Source organism: Eriocheir sinensis, chromosome 48 (genome assembly GCF_024679095.1).
Source record: "Eriocheir sinensis breed Jianghai 21 chromosome 48, ASM2467909v1, whole genome shotgun sequence".
Taxonomy (NCBI): Eukaryota; Metazoa; Arthropoda; class Malacostraca; order Decapoda; family Varunidae; genus Eriocheir; species Eriocheir sinensis.
In genome coordinates this window covers 7,773,752-7,798,904 of record NC_066556.1, presented here as the reverse complement: position 1 = coordinate 7,798,904, position 25,153 = coordinate 7,773,752, and the positions used below count along the sequence as shown (strand labels likewise).

Below are 25,153 nucleotides of genomic sequence, written 5' to 3'. Positions count from 1 at the left end.
CGGCGATGATTATAAGTGGTTTGTTAGTGGGCTGAAAAATAATTACTCCTCGGCGATGATAAATTATTGCAAGGTTATTTTTTCACCTTCTCTCCTGCTCGTAAACACTTCTATGCACACATCTCATAACGTCCTAATACCCTGTGATTCTTCTTAATAAGCGTCATGTTATTATTTAGTTGTAAGAGTAATGTGTGCCAATTTCATCCTTTAAGCAGCTAGATGACACACAGAGATCAATTACTAGGAGATATTTGGTTAATGAAATGAGGGTGGAATAAGGTAAATGCGACAGGTAAACGAGGTGTATAACGTGAATAGGCACAAGAAGGTAGGATGGACGGGGTAGAGGATATGGGAAGGAGGCTGAGTGGACCGTATGTAGAGTGTAGGAATATGCAAGGTAGGCAGGATGGATAGGATGCTGGATAAGGTCAAAAAAAGACATACATAAACTCAGGTAATTATAGAGTAGGCACAGGTAGGCAAGGTGAACAGAATGAAGGAAAGGAATATGTAAGATGCAGGGAGGTAGGAATAGGGAAGGAGAGAAGGATTGATAGAGGACAGAATAAGGTAGCGAAAAAGAAAGACAGCTACAGGGAAAGGAAAACAGATAGAAGGATAGGAGAAAATAAGGCAAGGTAGACAAAACGCAGGTAAATAATAGGCAAGGAATGGGGAGGGCTGAAGAAGGAAGGGCGCGTATAAGGGTGACAGGGGGCAGGTAGAGGATGGGAAGGGAAGGGGTGATGGGTGAAGGGAGGGTATGTCACTGGAGGAAGATGTAACAAGATCCTGAGGGTGGAAGGGAAGGAGGAAGGGAAGAAAGAGGTGGAGGAAGGCGCTCTGTTGCAGCCTCGCTAGACACCTGGGCCCTCAGCAACCCTAGAATCCAACCCACTCAGACCATCCCTCTCCGATCATCCCACTCATCTCATCCCACTAATTTTCATCTACTTTATCCAACCCACTTAGTATACTCCACTTAATTTATCCTTCTTGCCCACTCTATTCATCCCAGTCCACTTGCTCCACTTCGTTAATCCCACTTAACTCATCCCACTCATTTTATCATGCTCTATCCAATCCACTTAGTTTATTTCACTTCAGTTATCCTTCTTGCCCACTCAATTCAGCCCACTCCCCTTATCTCACTTCATTTATTCCACTCAACTCATCCCACTCTGTTCATATCATTCATTTTGTCTCTCATCTCAACTTTGTTCCCTCTCAGTTCTTTCCATTTTTTAATCCCACTCAGTTCATTCCAGTTAATTCATTCCACTATTTTTTTCCTCTTTAATCGAACTCACTCAATACATCCCACTCCCTCCGCCTCACTTCATTGATTCTTTTCCCACTCATCTTATTCCAATCAGCTCATTCCATTTCACCAGCCCCCTCCATCTAGCCCACTCCTGCCCACTCATACAGCCCACTCATTCCTCTTTTAACCATCAAACCCACTGTATTTAACCCACTGATTTCCACTCCAAATATTTCCATCCCACTCAGTCCAGCTTACCATTTTCTCTCTATCTTTCCCACTCACATCCTCAAATTCCCACTCATCCCTCTCACTCAGGCTCCCACTCGGTTTGCATGTAGCTGTAGTGACCATATTAACACACACACACACACACACACACACCTGGCCGGGCTCACCTGAATAATGTATTTTCTTCGTTTCTTACACCTGACTGAATTAATTTTACGTCCCTTTACCTGGATTGTGGAATTAGAACTCTCTCTCTCTCGCTAGCTATCTATATTTATCTATCTTTCTATCTATCTATCTATTTATCTTTCGCTTAGTTCAGTTTCCGAAGATTGGCTTGAAATTTGATGTCCGCGTCTGTCTCTTCCTCGGATATTCACTTTCGCTTCGTATTATTTGTTGCCCACTTTCCTCCGCCGCTTAAGTACTCTTCGGGTCCTCGTAAAAAGGGGTGACCTTATTGAGGCGAGGCACGATACCCCGCTCATGAAAATTATCCACCTTTTTTTACCTGTTTTGTTTCCTCCTCCTCCTCCTCCTGCCCTGCCTGGCCTTTGCTCCTCCTCCTCTCTTTATTATGTTTTTTTTTTTTTTTACATTTTTTCTTCATCCTCCTAACCTCTGTATTCCATTCCATGTCATTTCCCTTATCTTGTTATATACCTGTTATCGTTCGCTTTTATCTGTTTGTCTCTCATTATTTTACAGTGCATATTTTTCTTTTTTTATTATATTCGTTTTCTCCATCTTTCCTTTTCTTCATCGTTGCTTCTGTATTCCCTTTTCTCCGTCTCTCTTTTATCATTTTGTTAGTTGTTTTCTTTGTCTTTTTTTCTGTTCTGTTATTTTATCTTTTGCCCTTTCTCCTTTCATTATTATTTTTTGTCTTCATCTTTCTTCCTCTTCATCATCTCCTCTGTATTCCTTTTTTCGCTTATGTTTTCTCCTTGCAGTAATTGTTTTCTTTTTCCTTTTTTTCCCTCCATATTGTCTTGTATTTGTTTTCTTGTATTCTTCCATCTCACTCCCTTCCTTGCCATCTTTTTTTTCTTTTACAATCTCTCCCTACACGCTTCCTTCCTTTCTTAGTTTCTCCTCCCCCTTTTCCTTCTCCTATCTCGTCCTCATCCTCCTCCCCTTCCTTCCTTCCCTCTTTCCTTGTCATTTTTTCCTTTCTTATCGCCAATCCCACACATTTCCTTCCTTCCTTTCTTCTTCCCCTTTCCTTTCCTTATCTCTTCCTCCTCCTTCTCTTCCTTCGTTCCCTCTTACCTTGTCGTCTCTTCCTCTCTTATCGCCAACCTCACACACTTCCTTCCTTCCTTTCTTCTTTCCCTTTCCTCTCCCTCTTTTCTTTCTCTTCCTTCTTCCTTTCTTCATTAATATTTACCCTTCTGCATCCCCCTTTTCTCTTCTTCCTCCTCTTCCTTCTTCCTCCTCTTCCTTCTTCCTTCCTTCATTAATTTTTGCCCTTTCCCATTTCTCTCTTCCTCCTCTCCCTTCTTCCTTCCTTCATTATTTTTTTACCTTTCCCATCTCTCTTCTCCTCCTCCTCTTCCTTCTTCCTTCCTTCATTATTTTTTTTACCTTTTCCATCTCTCTCCTCCTCCTCCTCTTCCTTCTTCCTTCCTTGCTTGCCATCTCTCCCTCTTCCTCTCCCTCCCTCCTTCCCCCCTTCTTATCTCATCCCCTTGCAGAAGACTCACACAAGAGGTTCTGATCTCTCCTTCACGACTTCGATTCTTCTTCATTTCTTTTATATTCCGTCGATTGCCTCAAAGTACCGTAGCGAAGTTGAGGGTATAAGTGCACGTTATTGGGGATCTTTTTTTTTGTTTTGTTTTTTCGTTTTATTTTTTGGTTAAGGTTTACTGCGTTTTTTTTTTGTAATGGTTTGAAATTTTCTTCCCTTTTTTTTCCCTTTGCTTTCTCTTCTTTTTATTTTTTGGGTTAAGGTTTTCTGCGTGTTTTTTTGTGTGATTTTGGGGATTTAGATTTTCCTTGACTTATTTTCATTTTATTATGTCTTCCTTGAGGGCGTAAGAAAAGTGGGGGCGATAAGAAATATTTTTTCCTATTTATTTAATTGTTTTCTTGTTTTTCTTCGTTAATTCATTGATTGTGGTAGTTTAGTTTTTATCTGCATTTTTTCCTTTCTTTATCGTTGGCGTAAGAAAAAAAGGGGGTGATAACAGATATTTTTTTCTCTTATTTGATATATTTTTTAGTGTTTCTATGTGTTTGGGTGTAGTGGCATAAGTATTTTTGGCGATTTTTTTTATATATTTTCTTCCTTTTCTTTATCGTGGGCGTATGAAGGAGGAATAATAACAGACCTTTTATCTTTTTATATATATTTTTTAAGGTTTTCTGTGATTGTTGGGTCTGATGATTCAAGTTTCGCTGGATTATTAATTTTCTACTTTACAACTTTTATTTTTTTATGGACGGGCGTAAGTAGGGAGGAGAAATAATAAACTTTTCCTCTCTTAATTTACTTTTTTTTTTTACTTTTTTAACTTTTTTACTTTTTACATTTTTATTTTTACTTTTTCCTTTTTTACTTTTTACTTTTTCCTTTTTTTCTTTTTTCTTTTTTACTTTCTACTTTTTTAATTTTTACTTTTTTTTTACTTTTTATACTTTTTTAACTTTTTACTTTACCTTTTCTTGGGGGGCTTGAACAGTGTATTGGCTATATTGGTGGTTTAAGAAATGTCCGTGGGTTCATTTTTCTTTCATTTTCTTTGATTTCTTTTGTCTATTTCCTTCCTTACTCAATTATTCTCTATCACTTGGCCTAAGAAGGATGAAGAGAGTGTTTCCTTCTTATTCTAGCTTTCTTTTCTTTTTCTTTTCATCCTCTATTCAATCTATTGACTATCGTGTTGCTGTAGATATCCATGCATTCCTTTTCTCCTATTTCCTTGCATTTCCTTTCTCTATTTCACTCTTTATCCAGTTCTTCTTTATCACTGGGCGGCGTCACTCAGTCAGTCAGCAAGGGATTGGGGAGGGTGGGGAAGATGGAGGAGGAGGAAGAGGGCAGCAGTATCGAGAAGGGGAAGGGGAGTGGGGTGAGATGGGGAGGAGGGAAAGGGGAAGAGAGAGGGGGAGGGGGAAGGGCTCGGGTGTGGTGGGGGAGGAGGGAAAGGGGAAGGTAGGTGGGTGTGTTGGGGAAGGGAAGGGGTCGGGGGAGCTCACTGCCTCCACTCTCGCCATTAATGTTCATAAAGTCGGTAAAGAATGACGGAAAAAGACTCGTCGGTGGGTTTGTTTACGTGTGGTGATCCTCTGGCGCCGTGTGTGTGTGTGTGTGTGTGTGTGAATGGGGTCTCTCTCTCTCTCTCTCTCTCTCTCTCTCTCTCTCTCTCTCTCTCTCTCTCTCTCTCTCTCTCTCTCTCTCTCTCTCTCTCTCTCTCTCTCTCTCTCTCTCTCTCTCTCTCTCTCTCTCTCTCTCTCTCTCTCTCTCTCACACACACACACACACACACACACATGCAAGCTGTCGTGTCACATCGTCTGGCCAGGTAAAGAGGTCACCTGCTCACCTGCTTTTCACACCTGTCGCATCGCATAGTCACGTGAGGCACTACGGAGACACCTTTAATTACTAGGGGTTATTGGCCCTGGCTGAAAATTGTCTCCTTCGTCAAGTTTTTATTTTTCTTCGTCTTCTTCTTCTGCTGTATTTCACTTCTCGTCTCCGTTTCAGTACCTATACCTTATTTCCATCTCATTTGTTGTATGTTACTTATTCGTTTGTCATTTTTTATATAATTACGTAATTTAATTTGGTTTCGTTTTTTTCTGGGTGGAGGGAGGGTTAACAGTAAAACAAGAAGCATGAAAATATATATGTTTGTATGATTGTTTGTTTGTTTGTTGGTGAGTGGGGGTGGGGGGGGTGCTTGTGTGCGTGTATGTGTTTGTGGGGGGGAGGGGGGGTAGTGTGCGTGCGTGCGTGCGTGGTTGCAGGCATGTGTTGCTCAGGCAATCTCAGGTGTGGCCTTGACTGCACTTGAGGGAGGGAGGCGCACCCGGGGTCAAGGTCACGGCGAGGCGACGAGGCGACGAGGCGGTGCGTGTGCCGCCGCTCCTGAAGGCGTGTGAGGCCGCGTGGGTGCCTTGGGTGAGCCTCGGGGGCCGGGGGGAGCCTGGGGGTAGCCTCAGGGTCCTCTGGCTGCCTCGGGTGGTCATTTAGCGGCTCTGCGGTGCGCCTCCCGCCGTGTGAAGTGTGGGAGCTGGCCCTCAGGTGTGCTTTTTAATAAATTTTCAATGTCGCGTATATCGTAAAGTGTTTATTGGGCTGTTGTGTATTTTAGAGCACGGGGAGGGGGAAGGGGGAAGGGTGCAGGTAAAAACAGGTATTCATGGCCTGTTTTAAGAACATGTTTGGTTGTAATTAAGGCGAAAGTATCTCCAGCAAAGATTGTGCTGCTGACTTCATCAAGTTTGGCTCGTCCGTGCAGCGTTTAGAGTCTTATTAAGGCCCCAGCAGCTCCTTCAATGTTTCCAATTACGGGAGGAAGAGTTGCGAGCACGGCGGCCTTAGAGCTACAGCCGCAAGAAATACATCTCTATCCTTATAAAGGGAACACGCCGAAGTACATTTTATGATCATGTAATTGTCCCTAAAACCATTCCTGTCTCGACCCAATGAATAACTTAAGGCAGGACCCGCAGTGGGCCGCAGCTGCCGCCGCGCCGCGCCGCCCTAAACACCAATGCTTCAGAGCCGCTCACAAGCCAAGGAGGCCAACCCAACCCTCAGCCCAGAGCCCAGAGCCGCCCACTTAAGCCTGAGACGAGGCTCCCTCGGCCCTCCGCGCCCACCGCAGCCCGAGGGCGAAGGTTGAAGTCAATCAGGAATTGACACGGTGTATTGGCGGCGGCTCGACACGTGAAAAATGAGCCGGGGTGAGCTGGGCAGCCGGGCCGGGGAGGGGCGGACGGGCGGCGGACTGCGGCGGCTGGCTGGCCGGTGGAGGAGGAACACGTTCACCCACACAGGCCGTCAGCATCACCGCCTCACACCTCCCTAAGCCCAGCGATTACCAAAAGTCCCACGCTATAAATCATTAACGCTATCTACGGGACGATTACCGTAAAAGTGCATTCATAGTGGCGTGCAGGGAACCCTGGGCCAGCGGGGCGGCGGAGCGGCGGCAGGGCGCGGCGGAGGTAGGTTGGCCGCCGCCGCACCCGGAGCCTCCAGCCAAAATCAATAGCCATGGGCCCAACAGGTAAAAGGTAATAATGTATCTCCGCGGCGGGGAAGTGATCGCCCCTGTGACGCCAGTGGTTATGGGCGACGGTCCGGCCGCGCGCGGGGAGGAGCGAGCCCCTGTCGCCCTCCCGCCGCTGCAATAAGAGGGTTGCTTAACTTGTAGTAAACTTACTCCCGGGCCGAGGGGACGGGCGAGCCCTCGGCGCCGCGCCCCGCCGCCCCACGGAGACCCGGAGCGCCGCCTCGTTAGGTGAAAAAAGCAGAATTAGTTGACTTCATTAGCTGGGTAGATTTTGGCCTTGAATTGGTGTTTAGTGAAGCGTGTTTGGAAGTTTCTGAGGAATTTCTTGGCGTAAAGTTGTCGAGCGGTGTTTATGTTCTTTTTGGCCTCTTTTTTTCCTATGTTTTTTTTGCCTAACTGCTTTTCCAATGAGTCGCAAACAAAATACTAAGAAGTCAAATTTTATTACCAGTTACTTATTCATGTGTGTTGATGTTGATAAAGTATGGGCACTATTATTCGTATCCTTATCATTATCAACAGTATCAGTAGTAGCAGTAGCACGAACATCAACAAAACTACAACAACAACAACCACTACCACGACAACCACATCAACAACAGAAGAAAACAACCTCAAACCCACCCGAAGACTCGTTTTTGCCACCTTTAATCTGTTTTTTTAATTAATTTTCCGACTAAGCTGAATAACTCGTGGGATCAGGGAGGTGAAGGACGCGGCTCCATTATCTCACAAATGAAACCCCGAAAAGAATCAAAACAGGTGGACTCCCAAATCTGTGCTGATGGATCGCTGTGATTAGCCAGGTAACCCGAGGCTCAGCGCCATGAATAGGCAATCAGCGTTAGCCCAAAACACGTGTCCAGGTAACCCTAAAAAGAAAAACCTGATTATTTGATAAGTTGTCTAATTACTCTGATCAGGTGTGGAATTCTGAGGCGCAAAGTGAGGCCAAGGAAATGATTAGGATTCCACTGAACGTTACCTGCGCGTGTTTTTGTGCTTTCTTTTTCCTTTCAAAATGTGAGACTAGATCAAAGGTTACTGTTTTTCGTTACTTTAATTAACTTATTTTTCTCATACATAAATACGGGAAACGAAAATTAGGTCATTGTTTCGTTTTTGTTTTTTTCATTCATCCTTTTTTTTCCGTTTTTCAAATAAACAACGTGCAAGAGAACAGACCACTAATACGTCTTTTCGCTATATATCTTACGTTACCTGCTCTTGTTTTTATGTCTTTGTTTTTTTGTTTTTTATCCAATATACGAGACTAGAAAACAAGATCAAAGGGAATGTTTCTTTTCTTCTGCATTCAACATTTTTCCCTAATATACATACGAAAAACGAAAACAAGATCATTATTCTGTTTTTCTACGCAATCGTACCTTTTTTTCTTTTTTTTACAAATACCGAACGCAAAAAAAATGAACTTGCTTTTTTTTTCAAACATAGGAGACTAGAAAACCAGATCAAAAGTATTTTTTTCTTTTTATTGCAGTTAACTTATTTTTTGTAATATAAATACAGGAGACAAAGAAAATAGACCATCATTACGTTTATTTTTTTTTATTTTTTTGGATTCATACATTTTTCCCTTTTTAACAAACATGAATCGAAAAAGATAGAAAAATAATGCGCTTATTTTACGATACATCTTTCACGTTTTCAAACCTACGAAGCAAAATAACAAAATCACCAAGCCATATATTCTTTTTTTTCATTATCAACCAATCGGTCATCCATTTTTTCCCTCTGTCTCAAATACGGGATGAAAATAATGGGCCACCGATGCGTATTTCCACCATACATATTTCCTTTTCCACAACTACAAAATACGGAAAGATCACGCTGAAATACCCCCCCAAAAAATCTCACTAATCAATTAATTCCCTATTTTTCATTCTCAATCAATCATAAGCAAGAATTGTACATGTAATTTCCACGTACAGTCAAGCAAACAATGAGAATGTAGCATGATTTCGTCTCCACCGCTTGACCAATCCACCAATCCGCTTTACCGTCTCCCTGATCCTCCTCGGCCAATCACCATCGCCGTCGTGTCCCTGAACGGCCAATCACGGAGCCGCTTAGAGAGATTTACCTGCGTGACGTCATCGGTGTTTACTAATTAGCACATTCCATCAACCTCGTATTTTTTGACCCCCAGTGACCTCACGGGAACGGAGACGGAGGAGGAGGAGGAGGAGGAGGAGGAGGAGTATGTGTGCCTACGGGAAAGATAGATAAAAGAAGATGGAGGGGAAGAGGGAAGAACAAAGAAGTAGAAAGACATCAACAAATGAAAAAGGATGAATCAGGAACGGAGAAACGATAAGGAGGAGGAGGAGGAGGAGGAGGAGGAGGAAAGTAGACAGTGATAAATGAAGTGATGGAGAAGAGGAAAAGGGTCGTGAGAAAGGGAGAACAAACAGATAAAGAAATGAAAGAAAGACGATAAGAAAGAATTGAAAGTAACAAAGAAGAAGAAGAAGGAGTGAATCTACAAGAAGGATGGTAAAATATATCGTAAAAAGAGCATCGAAAGGGAAGAAAACTAAGAAAAAATGACAATAAAAATAAAGGATGAGGAAAGTAAAGCAATGAATAAAAAGAAGTGAATCAAGAAACAGGAATATCACACGAGAAACATCACTGAAAAAAACAATAAATAACAACAAAAAAGTAAAGAAAAGGAGGGGAAAAGAGGAAAACAATCGGAAAAAAAAATTAAGTGAATACAAATGAGAGAACGAAGAAAATAAACAAGATAACAATAAAAGAAAAAAATGAACAACAATCAATCAACAGTAAAAAAAAATAAGAAGAAAGAAACGGAAAAGAGTTCAACGAGGAAACAAAATAAAACCGACCAGCACATCAGAAAAAAAGAACAAACAAAATATCAACAACAAAAAGAAATAAAAACACTAACAAAAGGAAAATAAAGTCGAGACAAAGGAATGTATGAGGAAGATAAGCAGGAGGAGTAAGGGGGAGGGGTGTCAGGAGGGTTAACAGACAAACTAACTAACCAGCGGAGGGGGAGTCTGTGAGAGCCTTGGAGGGAGAGTGATCGCTGCCGCCGGCCACGAGATGGGCAATTAGCGGCGGGAATTAGTTACGGTGATGGGCAGGTGAGAGGGAAGGGGGAGGAGGAGGGGGAGGTAAGATGGAGGGGGAAGAGAAGGGAAATGACTGTTGAAGGGAGAGGGAAGTTAAGAAAGGAGAGGGAAGAAGAGGGAAATGTGTGGGAAGGAAGGGGAAGGGAAGGGAAGTGTGAGGGAGAGAAGAGAGAAGAAGGAATGACTGTAAGGGAGAGGGAAAGGGGAGAGAGAAGGGAAGAGAAGAGGAGGAGGGGAGTGAGGAAGGGGAAAGGAAAGAAAGTGTCTGTAAGAGGAAGGGAAGAGAAGTGATGATAAGGGAGAGGAGGGAACTAGAGGAAGGTGATGGGGAAGGAGATGGAAGGTAAGAAATAGAGAGAAGAGTTAAATGAGTGGAAGAGAGATAAAAGATAAAGAGGGAAGGGAACTAGAGAGTGAATGATGAGGGATGACGAATGTGTAGGAAGAGTAGAGGAAGAAGAGGGGAAGAAAGGTGATGAGTGGGAAGATAGGAAAAAGGAATAATTAATGTCAAAAGTAGGAAGTGGAAGAGTGGAAGGGAGGCAATGAGTGGCGGTGGATAGGTGGAAGGGAGAGGGAAGGGGTGTAGAGAGAGAGAGAGAGAGAGAGAGAGAGAGAGAGAGAGAGAGAGAGAGAGAGAGAGAGAGAGAGAGAGAGAGAGAGAGAGAGAGAGAGAGAGAGATAATGTTTTATTTAATGTATTTTTTTATGGAGTTCATTGTTCTTGTTCTTCATTATTTTTTGCGTGTTTTTCTTAATTATGTTTTTATTCATATTTTTATGCTTTGTTTATTGTTAAAAATTTCATTTCCTTCTGTCTGACTGTCTGTCTTTGTGTGCCTGTCCGTCTGTCTGTCTGTTTGTGTCTGTTGATGTTTTTTCCTTATATCTGTTTTCGTTTCCTATCTCTTTATTTATCTCTATCAATATCTATCTATCTATATATTTACTTATCTATCTATCTCTTTATCTATCTATCTATCTATCTATCTATCTATTTTTATCCGTCTGTCTCTGTCTGTCTTCACACTCCCTTATTCTACCACTTCCTATCGCGTCCTTCCATCCTTCTCCTGACTCCTGACGCCTCCTGAAGAAGTCCCTCAAGCCGCTCCGTCCTTCAGGTCTTCTCCTTCGGCACCATAAACCTGTCAAGGAGCGCCCAGGTGACTCGAGATTTAGGGCCCCGCGGATTAATTAAGCCCAGGTAAATTAGCTGTGTTACCTTGGCTCCGGCGGGCACTGATTGGGGCAGGTGAGACGGGTAGGGCTTACCTGCCTGATTATGGAGGTTTGGACAGGTAGATTAGGTTGTCTTCATGGCTTAGATTGGAAGGGTTTAAGAAAGGGGTTCGATTCTTTCTTTGTTGGTGTTGATAGCTTTTGATTCTGACAAGAGGATTGGATTGAAAGGAAAGAAGGAAGGAAGAAGGATAGAATGAAGTAAGGCAGAATGGAAGAAAAGGAGGAATGAAGAAATAAAAAGAGGAGAAAAAGGAAAGAATTGAGCCACAGGAAACTTAGATTTGAAAGTTTAATTAGAAGTTTCGATTCCTTCTTTACAGTTGTGTTTGTGTTGTTTGGATCTGAAGGGTTTAACAAAGAGATTCGATTCTTTCTTTCTTTGTGTTAATAGGTTTTGATTCAGACAAGAGGATTGGATCTTTCATGTACCTTGGATTGGAGGGTTTTAAAAAGGATTCGATTGTTTGTTTGTTTACATGTTTACGTTTTGATTTTGACAAGAGAGGATTGGATAGTGTGTATACCTTGGATTCGATGGTTATAAAGGGACTAAATTGTATGTTTCTGTGTGTTTAAAGGTTTTGATTCGAACAAGAGGGTTGGATCTCCTTATACATTGGGTTCGAGGGTTTAACAAAGGGATTCTAGCGTTTATCTGTTGTTTTTAAGTCTCAGATTTTAATGTATTGTTGTTTTCTTCGTTTTTTTTCTTTCGTGAGTTATTTCAGTCTTCATTTTCTTTTACTCTTTTATGCCATTATTTGCTTGCGTCTCTCTCTCTCTCTCTCTCTCTCTCTCTCTCTCTCTCTCTCTCTCTCTCTCTCTCTCTCTCTCTCTCTCTCTCTCTCTCTCTCTCTCTAATCTTTTTGTTTGTCTGCATTTGTCTGCGGGTCTCGATTCCACGTTGTTTTCTTTCTTCTCTCTCCTAGATCACTGCAATCACCATTCTCTTTCATTCGCCTTTGTTATTATTTCTTCCTCCCTCTCTCTTCCTCTCTTTCTCTTTCACTTTTTCTTTCTCTCCTCTTCTCTTTCCTTTACTCTCGCGCGACCTCCTTCCATCCATTTCTTTTCCTTTCCCCTCCTGTGTTTTATTCCAATTTCCTCGCGTCTTTCCCCTCACTCACTTCCTCCTCTCCTCCTCTCTCCCCTCTCTCCCTCTCTCCCTTCTCTTCCTGTTCCCTCTTCGGTCTTTTTACTTCATTGGCACTTCTTGGATCTTTTTCATTCCTCCCCTTTACTCTTTTTTATCATGTTCTGACTACTCTGTTTTTTTTTTATTATTTCCCTGTATTCTTTTTTTTTCTTTATACCTTTTCGGTGTTTGTTTTACTCTTTCTATTTCTTTTTCATTGCATTATTTTTTCGGGTGTTTATTTGTATTTGTCTTTCTCTACACCTGTTTTTCTTTATTAATTTCTTCACCTGTTTGTACCTTTGATTTTTTTTACCTGTATGTCATTCTCACCTGCTTGTTATTATCATCTACCTGTCCTCGTTTACCTGTTTCATGTTTTGTTTATTTTCCTGAAGTTTTTTTGTCTATCTTTTTCCTACACGTTACTGTCTTCTCTTTTTCGTTGTCTTTTTTCTCACTATGCTATTTTTTTCCCTTCTGTAGCTGTTTTCTTTCTTTTTTATCTACAATTCATCTTTTTACTGAACCCCTCTTCTTTTCCACATCTTATCTTTATCTTGATCTTCATTACTTCTTCCTCGCTCTTTCCTCATTCTTCTTTTTATCCATACCCTTTTTTCCTCCATTTTTTCCATGGTATAATTATTTTCCTCCTTCCTCCCTTCTCCCTCTCTTATCCAGGTTTCTTTTTCCTGTTCTTTCCATAATCCTTACTCTCTTTTATCTCTTTTCTCCTTTTCCCTGGCGTTTCTCTTTTCTCGACTTCCTCATTCTTCCTCTCTTTCCCCCCTCCCCATAACTCCTTTTTCTCATCCATACTCTCTTTCCTCCCTCTCCCTTGCGCCTCTCCTCTCTCTCCTCCCTCTCCATAACTCCTCTTCCTCATCCTTACCCTCTTTCCTCCCTCTCCCTTGTGCCTCTCCTCTCTTTCCTCCCTTCCCAAAACTCCTCTTCCTCATCCTTACCCTCTTTCCTCCCTCTCCCTTGCGCCTCTCCTCTCTGGCTCCCTCATTCTTACCCTCTTTCCTCCCTCCCACACGACTCTCTTCCCTCATCCTTACCCTCTTTCCTCCCTCTCCTCGGCGTCTCTCCTCCCCTAAGCCTGTGACGTACTGTGCATCAATAATCGGGGTTTCTGCAAAATGCGTAAATGGAATGAGTCACGAACAGGTAGGATTCAGGCATCTCTCTCTCTCTCTTACTCTTACTTTCTTTCACTTTCTCACTTCACTCTTACTTTCATTCCCTCACTTTCACTTTTTTTCACTTTCCCTCTCTCTATTTCATTTTTTTTCTTTGTTTGTGTAATCGTCGACTTGTTTTGTTTTGTTTTTTTCGCTTCTTCGTTTCCTGGATTTATATATTTTGTTTTTTATGACAACGTAAGAAAATGTCTACGTCAACACAGTATAAGGGGAATAATAATCTTCTTGTGAGTCACCGTTTGGATCAGTCGTGAGTCGTGTGAGTCATTTTTTTTCATGGAGGGATGGAGAGAGGGAAGTAAGTAAGGAAGGAAGGAGGGTAAGATGGGTGGAAGCAAAGAAGGAAGGAAGGAGGGAAGGAAGGAAGGAAGTAGAAAAGGATGGAGGGTAAGATGGATGGAAGCAAAGAAGGAAGGAAGGAGGGAAGGAAGGAAGGAAGGAAAGAAGGAAGTAGAAAAGAGAAGGAAGGGAGGAAGGAAAGTAAGAGGGAAATATGAAGGAAAAAAGTAAGGGAGGGAGGAGGGGAGGGAGGGTGGGACGCTAGGAAGAAAGAAAAAGAAAAAACAAAAAACAAAAAAAAAAAGAAGGGAAGGCTTGAGTCACAGGGAACGGAAATCATTGTAATACGTGAGTCACTTTTTTCTTCTTTTAGTTACACTCACTCAACTGTCCCTCCCCCTCCCCCTCTCCATCCCTCCCCCTACCTCCCCCTCCCTTCTTTCCCCTCTCTCTCTCCCCTCTCCATCATTCCTACCACTTGATTCACGTGTCTGTGGTGGTGGTAGGGGGTAGGAGAGAGAGAGAGAGAGAGAGAGAGAGAGAGAGAGAGAGAGAGAGAGAGAAAAATTGTGGTGAGAAGAGAGGGGAAGAGGAAGAGGAAGGGAAGGGAAGAGGAGGAGAAGAAGGGAGGGGAGGAGGAAGGGGAACTGATAAAGAATGGAAGGGGAGGGGAAGGGAGCGGGAGAAGAAGGGAAGGGGAAGAACTGGTGGAGAAGGGAAGAGGAGAGGGGAGAAAACGGAGAGAGGGGAGTGATAGAGTTGGAGAGAGGAGAGAAGGGAAATGAAGTGAAGGGAAGGGGAGGAAAGGAAGGGAGATTAAAGGGAGGGAAGGGGAAGGGAAGTAGAAGGAAGGGGAGGAGAGGGAGGAAGTGTAAAGGAAAGAGGAGAAGAGGGGACAAGGGAAAGGGAGGAGAGGAAAGCAAGGTAGGGTTAGGGGAAGGAGAGGGAAGGCAGGGGAAGATGAGGGGAGGCAGGAGAGGCAGGAGGGAGGGGAAGCAGGAGGCAGGAGAGGCAGGAGGGAGGGGGAGGCAGGGGGGTAGGGGAGGACAGGGGTAGAGGGAATAATTCTGAATAAACATAATCAGCCCAGAGACCAAGAATCGCCTCGCATGTTGCTGACTCATCCTTCCTTCCGAGGGCGAGATTCCTTCCCTTACCTCCTCCTCCTCCTCCTCCTCCTTTCTCCTCTTCCTCGTTTTCTCTCGTTTTCCTTCTGCTCTTTTTACTACTACGACTATGAAAGCTACTACTACTACTACTACTACTACTACTACTACTACTACTACTACTACTACTACCTCTCGCCCTCTCCTTTTCTTCCGTTCTCTTTTGCTTTTCCTTCCCTCCCTGCATTGATCTCCATTTTCCTCCTTTTTTCCTACTCCTCTCTTTTTTTCCTCCGTCTAGTTCTCCTCCTCTCACTCCCTTTTCCTCCTCCTATATTCCGCTTCCTCCTATTGCTCTTCCTCCTCCTCCTCCTCCTCCTCCTCCTCCACACTCACAATTACTCCTCTAACTTTATCTTCCTCCGCATTCTTCCTCTTCCTAAACAACATTGTATACATTCCTCGTAGCTATTTCTGTCTTACTAACGGTGTTCTTTTTTGTGTGTGTTTTTATTTGTAAGGTTTTGTGTTTACTATTTTTTTTTTTTTACCTGTTTCGTTTACGCACCTGAAATGGGTCCGGCTATTAGTGTTTCTTTGTTATTGTTTTTTTTGTTTCATTTTGTTTTTGGTTTTAAGTTTCCTGTTTGGGTATTGTGGAAGAGCTAGTCTGTTTTTTTATATATTTTTTTATTTATTTTGGAGTCACGTGATATTTTAAGCCTTTCCATCCTCCTTATAGAATTTTGTCTTACTCCCTTTCTTCCTTTTTTTATTTCTCTCTTTCCCTCTTTCTCTTTTTCTTCTTCCCCTTTCTTTCTTTCTTTTCTCTTACTTTTTTCATCTTTCTCTTCTTCCCTGAGTTTTTTCTTCTTTCACTCCCATACCATCCTTCCTCTTCCTCTCCTCTCCTCTCCTTTCCTCTCCCTTCTCACCGTCTCCCATCATTTTCTCTCCCTCCCTCTTTCTCCTCTCTCCTTCCTCTTCCCCTCCTCCCTCTCCCTCCCTCCCTCTTCCTCCCTCTCTCTTTCCCTCTTTTTCCTTCCCTCTCTCTCTCTCTCCCCTCTCTCTCTTAAAATACTTCTTGTCTCCAACTGCAATATACGTAATTTGTTCTTGCCTCGTCCACTGTGTGTGTGTGTGTGTGTGTGTGTGTGTGTGTGTGTGTGTGTGTGTGTGTGTGTGTGTTCAATGGTTATTCCTCTTATTGAAAAGCTCCTCGTCGGCTTACGTGAAAAATGATGACAAAAAAATATAAAGAGGAGGAGAAATAGAATAAAGAAGAAGAAGAAGAAGAAAGAAAAGAAGAAGTAGAAGAAGAAGAAGAAAAGGATGAAAGTAAGAGAGAGAGAGAGAGAGAGAGAGAGAGAGAGAGAGAGAGAGAGAGAGAGAGAGAGAGAGAGAGTAAACATCGTATCCTGAATCCACGTCACGATGAATGAGACGCAACACACACACACACACACACACACACACACACACACACACACACACACACACACACACAACCCATAAAACATAACACACAGAATGAAAATGTACAGAGAGATCGTCCATTCCTCTTCCTTCTTCTCCTCCTCCTCCTCCTCCTCCTCCTCTTCCTCTTCCTCTTCCTCTTCCTCCTCGTCCATCCCGCGCCGCCGATCTGTTTACCTCCGTTGCCATGGTTACCACAAAATGGCTTCCGGTGGTCCGCCTCCCCTCACTGTGGCCCGAGTTTCTCTTTGTTTCATTGAGTTTCGGTACATATCTGGGCCTGAGCGAAGGAACCCTGCTCTCTCTCTCTCTCTCTCTCTCTCTCTCCTTTCTTACTTACTCTATGTGTTTAAGTCGTTTCGGTAAATATGTATAAATGGAATCCTGTCACCATATTCTTTTTTTTTTACGTGTGTGTGTGTGTGTGTGTGTGTGTGTGTGTGTGTGTGTGTGTGTGTGTGTGTGTGCGAGCTTGATGGAGAGTCGCTATTAAGAGAAAGAGAGAGAGAGAGAGAGAGAGAGAGAGAGAGAGAGAGAGAGAGAGAGAGAGAGAGAGAGAGAGAGAGAGAGAGAGAGAGAGAATACACTAAAATTATATCATACTCATATATTACAAAAACTCAGTCTCTTCTCCATTCTTGCATAACGTTAGATGAAATACGAGTTTTTTATTGTATTTACTTTTCTCAAACTTTTAAAATGTTCCTCTGACTATTTTTATATTCCTTACCCTCTTATTTCTGCCTAACTTTCCTTTTTTAGATATAGTATTTTTATTTATTTTTTATTTGATTATGCGACATGGCATCTTATTCTATTATTTTACATTAATTCTAAGGCTTATTTATTTTGAGGGTATACTAAAAGAAAACTAACTGACTGCTTTTACTATGCCTTCAAGTTTCTTTCGTTCATTTTTAGCCTTTTCATTCTCGTAAACTCAAACTGTAATTCACGTCACTTCCTACAATTGGATAGTTTTTCGTAATTTACTGTGCCGGGGATCGAACCTTGTAGCGGGGTAAAGAAAGCGAGCCCACGTAACCACTGAGCCATAAGTCGTGCCATAACAATACATCACTTTACGCCTTACACTTGGATAGTTTCTCGTATGGTACTGTGCGGGGCTCGAACCTTGTGGCGGGATAAAGAAAGCGAGCCTGAGTAAGCCACTGAGCCATAATGCGCACCGTAAAAACTCAGAAGTCATCGTTCCTTTCCGCGGCCAGGTGAGAAATGGGTTTAGGAGGTGATCAGGTGGCCAGTGATGGGCCGTGTCACCTGTCAGCCCCTTCCCCCCATTACCTGTCCCCCCTCATCCCCCTCCTCTACCTGCTCCCTTCCCCCCTTCACCTGTCCTCACCTCTGCCCACCCTCATTACCTGCCCTCATAAAGCTTTCTCTCACTTTTTATTTCTCTGGCTGTGGCTTTCCCTTTCCTTTCCCTTTCCTTTGTTTTTCTTTTTTTAGGTGTGTTGGTATGTATGTCTGTTTTTTGTTTGTTTGATTTCTCGGTTATGTTTTCTTGTGTTTGTGTGTTTGTTTGTTTGTGTTTGAATCTTTGTGTGTTTGTCTGTCTCTGTGGGTTTTTGTGTGTGTGTGTGTGTATCTTTCTGCTTTTATGTCTGTCTGTCTATCTATTTCCCTGCATGTCTGATTATCTTGTCTTAGCTTGCTGGCTGCCTCGCTCACTCCCTTAACCCACAGGAAGGCGGTAATTAAGATGCATAATAGCGTGAACGATAAGAGGCGATGAAGTCATTTTGGAGCTCACCGACGGAAGCAAGGAAGGGGGGCAGAGGATGGGGAGGCTCGGGGCGGAGGTTGAGGGTGGTGGTGGAGGGGCGTAAATCAGGGTGGCAGTATATTCTAATGAAGGCAAAGTTTAAGGCGCGAGGGGCGATTAGAAAGGCGGAGTGGTAGTTAGCTTATGATTAGCGCTCCTTGATTACCTGTAGCACCTGAGTTGGTAAAGGTAAGGTGTGGGAAGGGAGACGGAAGGGGGAAGGTGGGGGATTACGGTAAGGAGGGAGGAGGTGGAGGAAGAAGAGGTTTGTTGTAGGGGGTGGGATGGGGTGTAGGAAGGAGGAGTAAGGTAAGGTAAGGTGAGGTGAGGTAAGGTGGATGGAGGGGGGGAAGGTGGGGGATTAAGGTAAGGAGGGAGGAGGTGGAGGAAGAAGAGGTTTGTGGTAGGGGTGGGATGGGGTGTAGGAAGGAGGAGTAAGGTAAGGCAAGCTGAAGTAAGGTAAGGTAAGGTAAAGTAAGGGAAGGAGGAAAGAGGGAGGGATTTGTGGATGTGGGAGGAGAGTTTGAGAATTTTTTGTTAGTTCTGTGTGTGTGTGTGTGTGTGTGTGTGCGTGTGCGTGTGCGTGTGTGTGTCGTGTCAGTGCCCCATCCCCGGCGTTATGTACGTGTATGTGTTGGTGTGTAATAATAATAAGAAGCGAGAGGACATGTTTAATTTCACGGCCTAATTATGATAATGTGCTTGTGGCTCCTGTATGTGTTTGCTCTTCTACCCTTCCTCACGTCCCTTCCCCTTCCCTTCCCCTTCCCTTCTGCTATCTCTTTCTCTCTCTCCCTTTCCTTCCTTTCCCATTCACTACACCTAGCTTTTCCCTTCCCTTCCCCTTCCCTTCTTTCTCTCCCTCCTTTCTTTCTTTTCCCTTCCCTTCCCCTTCCCTTTTTTTTCTCTCTCTCTCTCCCTTTCCTTCCTTTTCCATACACTACACCTAGCTTTTCCCTTCCTTTCCCCTTCCCTTCTTTCTCTCTCTCCCTTTCCTTCCTTTTCCATTCACTTCCCCTTTCCTATTCTCTTCCCCTACCATCCCTTCCCTTTCCCTTCTTTTTTTCTTTTACTTTCCATCCTCGTTTTACCATTCCCCTTTCTTTTGGTTCCTATTCCTTTCCTCTCTCTCTACTCCTCTTTATCCTTCTCTTCCTCTTCCTTAACACTATTCTTTACCCACTAACAAATCCCTTCACCATCTACACTCATTTCTTTTCACCCCCTCCCCTTGCTCTCTTTACCCCCTTCCCATCTCCCCTTCCTCTATCTACCTATCACACCATCACCTCTTCTTCTATCCACTATTTCTTCTCCCTTTCCTCTGTCTATTCCCCTTCACTGATCACCCCTTCATTCTCTTCTCTTCCCTTCCTTCCTCTTCCCTTTCGTCCTTCAGTCTTCCCTCGTTTTTAACTCTACTTCCTCCTCCTCCTCCTCCTCCTCCATTCCTTCAACCCCTTGCCCATCACCATGACACCAGCCCCCCCCTCCCCACGCCCCCTTACCTGTCCTTCCCCCGCACACCTTCCCAATTACCTGTGGTCTCCTGGCTCTGTGGTCAACTAATTACCTAAATTATAAGCCATCAGAGGGAGGATGACGCGGCTCAGTCAAATATTAAACCTCGACGTCCATAATTTTCCTTCGTTTGTTTACTCTTCGTTTGTTTATAGGAAGAGGGAGGAAGGGAGGGAGGGAGAGAGGGAGATAAGGAAGAAAGGGAGGAAGGAAAGGAGGATGACAGGAAGGAAGATAGATTGGGAAGGAAGTATGAGAAGGGAAAGAGAAAGGAAAGGAAAGGAAAAAGAAAAAAGAGGAAGAAGAAGGAAGAAATAAACGAGGGAGGGAAGGAAGTAGATAAGGAAAATAATAAATAAGGAAGAAAGTGACAGAAGAAAAAGAGAAAGGAAGAGGGAGGGGGAAAAAAAAGGAGGAAGAAAAATAAAGAAAAAAGAGCGTTTGAGTGAGGGAAGGGACGGAAGTGCAAGATGAAAACGCGAAGGGAAAAATAAGGAAAAATAGGATGAAGAGAGGGGAAGAAAAAGAGAAATGGAGGAAGAAGGAAAGGAGGGAAGGAAGAGAAGGAGGTGGAAGGGAAGGAAGGAAGGGAGAGAGGGAGGAAAATAAGGAAAATAATTAATAAGGAAGTGAATGAACGAGAAAGGAAAAGTGGGGGAAAACAGGAGAAAGAGAGAGGAAGGAGAAAGGAAGGAAAGAAGGGAAAGAGGAATAGGAGGAATGACAATAAGGAAGATAGGTAAGAAAGGAAGCATGAGAAGGGAAAAAGGAAGGAAAGACAAAGAGAAAAAGAAAAAAAAGAGGAAGGAGAAGGAAGGGAAGGAAGGGACACAGGAAGAGAAGGAAGAGAGGGAGGGAAAATACTAAATAAGGAAGGACGTTTCAGAAGGAAAAGAGAAAGGAAGAACGGGAGAAAAATAGGAAAGGGGAAGGAAGGGAGGAGGAGAGGGAGGGAGGCAAGGAAGGAAGTGTTAGATGGGAAAGTGAAGGAAAAACAGTAAAGAAAAGGAGGAAGAAAGAGAGAGTGAAGGATGGAAGGGAGGGAGGGAGAAAGGTATAGAAGGTAGGGAGTGTCAGATGGAAGAAAAGAAAGGAGAGCGAGAGTGTGAAAAGGTGAATGATAGATATAACAAAAGGAACAGGAAGGAAATGAAGAAATGTAAAATGATAAGTGTAGGAAGAGTGAGATTGTGCGCAGTAAGCCAAACAGTACAGTGAATAAGGATGATAAGCTACGAGAGAGAAAATATACATAAAAAAAAAACTTAAAATAGGGTAAACTCCACCAAAATAATCTCAATAAAAAAAATAGGGAATTGAAAGATGAAAAAAAGCATGAAGATAGGAAGAGAGGAAACAACACTCATATCTATCGTATCTATCTATCCCGAAATTGATCCCTCTTTCGGCCACCTCTTTGGATTCTTTTTAGGAGCTGCGAGTAGCGGGCTTTTTTTTATTATTGTTTCTTTTTTGTGTGGCCTTGAGCTGTCTCCTTTGTTGTAAAAAAAACATAACAAGGAATGACGGAAAATATAATCCACCTGAAAAAAAAATAAACGACGCCGATGAAGAAGAAAAATTATGAATAAATACCGCCAAAAAAAATAGGTCAGAGAAAAACAGCAGAAACGACCAAAAAGGATGAAGGAAGGAGGGAGGGGGGAGGATGGAGATGGGGAGGAGAGGGGGGTAGGAGGTAAACGGGTAAGGGTGGAAGAATAAAGAAATAGAGAAGAGGAAAATAGAAAGAAAAAAAGATAAGAGAGAAGTGAGTGAGGGGAAGACGGAAAAGTTAGGGGAAAGAGGGAAGAGGTGGAAGAAGGAATAGGAAAAGAGAAAGAGAAAAGAAAAAAAGTTAAAAGAGAAAAGTGGGTGAGGGGAAGCGGGAAAGGTCAGGGGAAAGAGAGAAGAGGTGGAAGAGGGAACGGTGGAGATGGGGAAAAGGAAAGTAGGGAAAGGGGTTAGGGGGGGTAGTGATTTACGGGGGGGGAGGGACATGAAAAATTCGAGGGAGTTAAAAAGGAAACATAAAACGCTATTGATTAAACCGAAGCCAACTGATAACCAGGATTAGCCATCGCCATCGCTCCTTCGGTCAAAATACCTCCAGGGAGCCTCATTTCGCTTAAGTTATGAACCCAGGATGGACGAGAAGACGAAGGGGGGTGGTACTGGGAGGAAGAAAAAGGGGGGGAGGGAGGGATTCGTCTTGATAGGAAGGCGACTGGAGACAGAAGAAGGGATGAGGGGAGTAGGGTAAGACACATAGGTAAGGTAAGGTTAGGTTAGATCGGCAGAGTGGGATAAATAGGAAAGCAAAGGTGAGAGGTATGCTGGGATGGAGGGAGGTGAAGGCAGGGGTAAGGGAGGGAGGGAGAGAGGGGGATGGGAGGGAAGGGAAGGGAGTGAGGGTGGACACATGAGCAAGGTTAGGTTAGGGTAGCAGGGCAGGATAAATAGGTAAGCGAAGGTAGGGAGGTAGGGTATCAGGGTAGAATGACCAGGGCATAGGTAGGTTACATGGGCAGGTAGGCAAGAGGGAGAAGGAGGAGGGGAGGGGGGACTCAAAAAGGGGTTAGGAGGAGGAGGGGGGTGAGGGGGGGTGTTGTAAAAGAGGTTATTTAATCCTTCTATAAATCTCAATTGGTCGACGTTTAACCCACGTCGTTCCTCACGTTCCCGGCCTCACCTTCCTTGATGCCGCCTGACGTACGGTGAAGGAAAGTTCCATTAAGCGCGTCTCTACCTGATTTGCATGCTAATTACCTGAGTCGGTCTGTGAGGTTAATTTCGGGTTGTAACAAATTCAGGTATCGAGATATTTCTTTCTTTTTTCTCTCTCTAGCTTGTGTGTGTGTGTGTGTGTGTGTGTGTGTGTGTGTGTGTGTGTGCGAGCGCGTAACGGGACACCTGAGGGAGCATGAGGTGGGTTGACAGGTGTGCGGGGAGGCGCAGGTGAGGTGAGGATGAGAGATGACGGGCGGGGAGGCTGCGTGGCGGGGCGGGGAAAGGAGATGACGAGGAGATTGAAAGAAGAGAAGAGGGGAGGAGAGAAGAGGAGAGAAGAGAAACAGGTTGGGTGACGGTGCTGGAAAATGAGAATAACAAAAAGAATGAAAGAAGATAAGAAAAAAAAAACAAGAAGGAAGAATGAAAACCGAAACATTGATCAACACAGAGACAAATGGGGAGGCGGTGGCTGAGTGGTTAGCGTGCGTCCAGGGTTTGCGTCCCACCGGATGCCACAAACTGGGATATTTCTGTCACTGTCGAGTGGCTTAAGACTACCCACATGTTGTCCTGAAGATTATTTATCAACCCGGACTCTATTATAGATTCTCTCTCTAAAAAAGAGGATCAAAGATGATCTCCTGGGGCAGCATGAGCCAAGCACGATGGGATATGAGGAAAAAATACCAAGATAAAGAAGATATAAATAAGAAAAGTAAATGAAAGCAAACTGACGGACAGGTAGACAAGAACTGATGACTGATGACCATGAGTGTATTTTTTTTCCCCGCTGCGCCGTGACGTGACAGAAAGAAGGGAAAGAAGTATTACACTGCCAGGCCTGAGCAGCCGTGACGCAGTGACTCCCAGGCAGGCTTGTGACACTCACCGCCCCCCTACCCTTCTGCCCCCCCTTGCCCCCGCCCCCCCCCACCCCCCATCCCCCCGTCACCGCCACGCTTCACGCCGCCGAGAGTGTGACAGGAAGGGAATGTCTAGCGTTACGCCTGGTATTTAAATGCATTCATACGTACATACACAAGCATACATACACGCACATACAAAAATACCTTCACTCATGCTTTCATACATTCATACATTCTTATATATTTGCATAGTCGTACATGCCTAAATTCATCCATATATACATTCTTATATTCATATATATATTAATGCATACATATATACATTTTAAAATACAGTTTCAAATACATAACCTCTTATATTTTCTACCTTTGATATTCTTTTATTTATATATATGTTTTTGCTTCTTTTACTACTACTACTACTACTACTACTACTACTACTACTACTACTACTACTACTTCCACTACTACCAACCGTGTCTATCCTCCACAACTCTCCCGATCACCACCACCATCACCACCACCACAACCCCCCCCCGCCCCCCCCGCCAATGACAGCCCCGGAGCCGCAGTCATAATGAATCTAGGACTAAATGGTTACAAGAGATAATTAATAGTCAATGATTGTGCTTTATGGACTCCCTGACGACCAGGCCTTCATTAGGTGGGCTGTAAAATCGTAATTATTCCTCCCGGTCTCAAGGTTAATTGCAGGTGAGCTCGTAAAGACGGTTAATTAAGTGGACGGTAAAGGTGTGTCGTGTCGCTGTCAATTGTTTCCTTCTTTATCTGTTTTAGCGCTGCATTATTTTTTTTGTTTTTATTATCTTTAGGTCGTAATGAGGAGAAAGGGAAGCAGGATTTATTGTTGGGAGGTGAGGAGGGGGGTGTGTGCTTCTGTGTGTGTGTGTGTGTGTGTGTGTGTGTGTGTGTGTGTGTGTGTGTGTGTATTGGTCATGAGTCAGAGTGAAGCCTTGAACGTTATTGCAAAACCTCAGTTTGTCGCTGAGAATAAACCCTTTGATTTACGTCATGACCAAAAGTGACCCCGTGGGGGAGAGAGAGAGAGAGAGAGAGAGAGAGAGAGAGAGAGAGAGAGAGAGAGAGAGAGAGAGAGAGAGAGAGAATAAAAAAAATAGATATAAAAATGATAGAGAGAATAATAAATAAGTCAGACCCTATTTAGATATTGCAAAACTCCCTAAGAACAGAAATATCAGGTGTGTGTTGACCTGTGTGGAACTTGAACCGAATTTGAAACTATTTGGCCCTCGTGAATATCAAATCACTGTTCACTTCCTCCACTCATCACACTTAAGTCTATCAATAAAAAGTATATTCTCAGGTGTATATTTGGGGAACTTATAGACAGGGAACTCGTAACGCCAGGCAAACAATCATATCACCACTATAAAAAAATCATACCTGTTATTTATACCTTATGCCAGCTATAGTTTATACCCCCAACTGTCCCTTCCCTATACCTTAAAGAACAACTATAGGTATTTTGTACATTTTTAGGTGGAACTACTGTAAAATAACTTTCCCTATCGTGCAATTTCATCTCAAAAAGTATATATCCGTTCATCACAGCTAGGCGTAGTAAATCAAAGAGCAATGGTGTGTATTTTAGCATATTCACAGGTGTAAACAGGTAACAGGCAAGATCAGGTAGAAATTGCATCATTAAAACCATAAATTGTAACATCGGAGCAATTTTTTCCACCTGTGTCGCTTTAAACTCAGCAATCCGTACCCACAGGTATTTCCCTTGACCATATAAACAACATATAAACAATTCTCGCCTCACTAAAACCACAAATTCCCGACACAGGTACACTTCATCACCTATGTTACCCAGCACTCAATACTCCCCGCAGTCACAGGTACACAGGTATTTCCCATGTTCACAATAACAAA

At 43.4% G+C, this 25,153-nt stretch overlaps 1 protein-coding gene across 4 annotated transcripts in view; it reads left to right on the top strand.

The window, feature by feature from the left end:
* Positions 1-25,153, top strand: part of LOC126981535 (uncharacterized) — a 237,726-nt gene that overhangs the window by 35,549 nt on the left and 177,024 nt on the right. The window lies entirely within an intron of this gene.